The 3,893-nt window shown below is 37.7% G+C and overlaps 1 pseudogene; it reads right to left on the bottom strand.

Moving 5' to 3' along the window:
- The window catches only part of LOC106297109, a 22,840-nt pseudogene extending 20,103 nt beyond the window's left edge, over positions 1 to 2,737 (bottom strand).
- Positions 2,738 to 3,893: the final 1,156 nt, after the last annotated feature.

The raw sequence follows: 3,893 nt of genomic DNA, 5'->3' as shown, positions 1-3,893 counted from the left end.
ACTTGAACCCAAAAACTGGTATGACGGTTTATCGCATTCTCGGGAAGAGATAAATATCAAATTTCCGAAGATAATCACAAAGAAGAAGGAAATATGGAAAAGCCTGCTTCGCGACAAATCCGGCCCGAGAAGAAGTAAACCGACCTAAGGAGGAGTATATAAGGAGGAACTAGGACGAAGAGGAAAGGGGGAAGACAGTGTTGTGGTCGAAAACGGTTACGACGAAGTTATACTACCGAGCTGCGACTCGACTAGGTTAGAAACTTAGGTGGCTAGACTAGCGAACATACCAACAGCTCTCGTGGCCTAGGATCTTACCTGTTGTTCACGTTCAAACGTGAATTCGGAAATAAGACCTCTTTGTTCTCTTTTCGCTCTTTTACGATTTATTACTTTCGAATCTTTCATATTGATTGTGTTGTGCGTGGCCCAGCAGATAACCGGGACCTTCAGGGAAGGCTAGGTTAACTTGGCTTTCCTCCGATTAACAAAACTCGACGGTGTGAATTTTGGTTCCCACAACTATCGTTTACCTAAGGCAACCGAAAACTGACGAGCGCGGTATCACAATTCTGGTGGAGTTCAGGTGGACGTACAAGAGGCATGCACTGGAAATCATGGGACAAAGTATGTATGGATAAAGATGAAGGAGGTTTGGGGTTTAAGGACATCACTGATTTCAACACAGCGATGCTTGGTAAACAATTACGGCGCCTAATAGAGAAGCCAAACACATTATTCTCTCGAGTTTTCAAAGATCGGTATTACAGGAATGCTTCACCTGTGGAACCAATCCTATCATATTCTCCGTCATATGGCTGGCGGAGTATCATCTCTGCTAGATCTCTGGTAAGCAAAGGACTAATCAAAAGGTTGGGATCAGGTTCTTTCATATCTGTATGGAGTGATCCATGGCTCCCAACCACTCGCCCGAGACCAGCAAATAAAAATCAACACAAATTATATTCGGACCTTACAGTGGAGTCTCTCATTGACTCTACCTCACGTACTTGGAATCCACAGGCAATTCGTTTTTTGGTGGATCCACAGGATGCAAAACTTATAGAAAGCATACCGCTGAGCATAATTCAGAGGGCAGATAGAGATGGATGACACTTCACAAAAAATGGAAAATATACAGTCAAATCAAGATATCAGGTAGAACGGATTTATCCAGATAGGGAGAGACACCCACTACCGATTGGCCCCACAGTGAATGTTCTGAAGGCTTTCTGTTGAAAATACGGTGCCCGTCAAAGTTAAAACATTTTCTATGGCAATTGGTGACAGGATGTATAGCAGTGAGGAAGAATTTACAAGCAAGGGGATTCAAGGGGATCTTTGTTGTGCAACATGTGGAGCCCAAGAGAAATCAATAAACCATGTGTTTTTTGAATGTCCTCCATCACTCCAGGTTTGGGCTCATTCGAAGATACCATCAAATCCGGATATTTTTCCAACAAGGGCTCTCTTCACAAACATCGATCATCTATTCTGGAGAGTGACTCCGCAGCTGGAAGATCATCAGTTTGCATGGATACTATGGTACATCTGGAAAGCTAGGAATAATAAAGTCTTCAGTAATTTGGATATGGATCTCAGGGATACGCTTAAATTAGCAGAAACAGAATCAACATTGTGGGCTGCGGCACAAATATTGAATGAACAGAGGACAACACCACAAATAGTGTATACGATTTTGCCGTCAACTCCAGGAAGATGGTGTTTCACAGATGGCTCATGGAAAGAGGACGATATTTTTTCACGACAAGGTTGGTTCAGCACCTTAGAAGGATTTGAAGGATTGTTGGGGGCGAGGAATGCTAGGGCTAGTATCTCTCCTCTTCATGCGGAGATGGAAGCGCTTCTCTGGACAATGAAATGTATGAGGAATTTACGTCAGTTTCAAGTTACGTTTGCAACGAATTGTTCTCTATTGGTGAAGATGGTTTCAGAACCAGGTGAATGACCAGCTTTTGCAAATTATTTGGATGATGTCAAGACCCTAAAAGAGAGCTTCACCCAATCAGCGATTATCTATGTACCAAGGACGCAAAATTCAACGGTGGATAGACTAGCACGTGGTGTTATGAAGTAACCATCTTTTGTCGTTCACATGGATGCAGATCACCCGGTTTGGTTTACAGAGAAAAAAAACTCTTAGAGAAAAAACTCGCTTAGCACTATATTCTTTCCAACCAAGAATTCAAGTTTTAATCCGTACGACTTACCCTGAAATGCCTTCATACACGGGGCCAAACGATCCTCGTCCCAGAAGTTCACACTTCAGCCAAGACGCGATGACAGATCCAGAAGAATAGACAGGGTGAAGAAATATTGGATATTGTGGTAGAGGAGTCATTCATTTCTCCGGAAGAATAAATGTGCGAAGTATGGGATACTGTGCTAGAGGGGTCACCACCCTCGTTTGTATCCGCAGACTCGAGAAGCCTCCCTTCATTCAAATCCTGAACTGGATACTTGTGAATCTTCAACTTGAAAGCTTCCCAGGCGTCAACAGAAATAGCAAAGTCGTAAGGATCCATTTCTCCATATTCAGCTCTAAAGTTGCGGAAACTGATTCGATCTGGGAACTCTAGAGAGCGCGTCATCAGAGCACTCCAGCGAGAAGAATTCGAAACCGAGAGATCTTCAGATGACGAGCTAGAAAAAGACGCTGTGCCAGCATTGCTGTGCTTCATCACGTCACTACGCTCAGATGATTTCTTCATACGAGCTTGTACACGATAATGTGAAAACTGTATGGCTAAAAGTCATGAGCTGCATTATAGTCAATGGAGACCTTATCGCACGTCCACACCTAACCCTATTTAAGATTACGACAACGTGGCATTTTGTCTATTTCAAGTTTTTTTTTTTACATTGAATAATTATATTATTACAAATTATGATCTCTGTATATTATAAACGACTCTACAACTACAATTTTAATTGTAAATGAAGAGTCATGGTGTATACGCTATTCTATGAAATCCACGTTTGATAATGTTTTTATTCTATGATGAAGATCGTTTTACAATTTTAGTTTGGGAAATTTGAGCATATAACCAAAAAAAAAAAAAAGTTCATCAACTAACCATTTCACTCTCTTTCTCTTTTTTTTTTTTCTTCCTATCTTTTTCTTACTCTCAACTAAAAATTAACCATTTTAGTTTTGATTTGGTACAGTTAAAACAAAAAATTGAAAAGTCAATTTTTTTAATATTAATAAGTTTTAATTTTTTTATAAGAACCATTTTTTCAAAAAGCTCTATAAGCAGCTTCAAATTCTAAAAAAAATATTATTGTTATCGAAGTTATAAATTTTATATATACATAAATATCAGCAAAAGTATTTAAATGTGAAAACGTTAAATTAAAATTGTTCCGTCAAATTATATGTTCTAAGAGCATATCCAAAAAGACACTCTATTATGAAGTTTCAAAAACTCTATATTTGAATTTTAAAAGTGTTATTCTCCAAAAGTAAAACTTCAAACTTAACTTCAAAACTATTTGTATTTTATCTTATGGTCATTATATTTGTCATAATTAATTGAAGGGCTTTTTGCAGAATTGACCTATAACTTAAAGTCAAACACAAAACTAACCTTCTTTTTTTTTGAAAATTGGTTTTGCCCTATTTACCCACAAGTTCATATAATTTACGAAAATGCCATCAATTTTTTTTTTCTTTTTTTCTTCGAAAATGACATTTTTAGTATAAAAGTAAAACTCGTAAACCAGTAACATAACAGATTTTGTTTTAGGTATTAGGTGAAAAAAAAATATTGAAACTACATATATTGTTATTTTAAAATCTTATTCTAAGTAGTTGTCTTAAATATTATAAAATTTATAACTATCTATTATGTAAGATCTCTAAAATATTA

The sequence above is a fragment of the Brassica oleracea genome, chromosome C6, assembly GCF_000695525.1.
Source record: "Brassica oleracea var. oleracea cultivar TO1000 chromosome C6, BOL, whole genome shotgun sequence".
Taxonomy (NCBI): domain Eukaryota; kingdom Viridiplantae; phylum Streptophyta; class Magnoliopsida; order Brassicales; family Brassicaceae; genus Brassica; species Brassica oleracea.
This window is presented reverse-complemented; position numbering and strand designations above follow the sequence as displayed.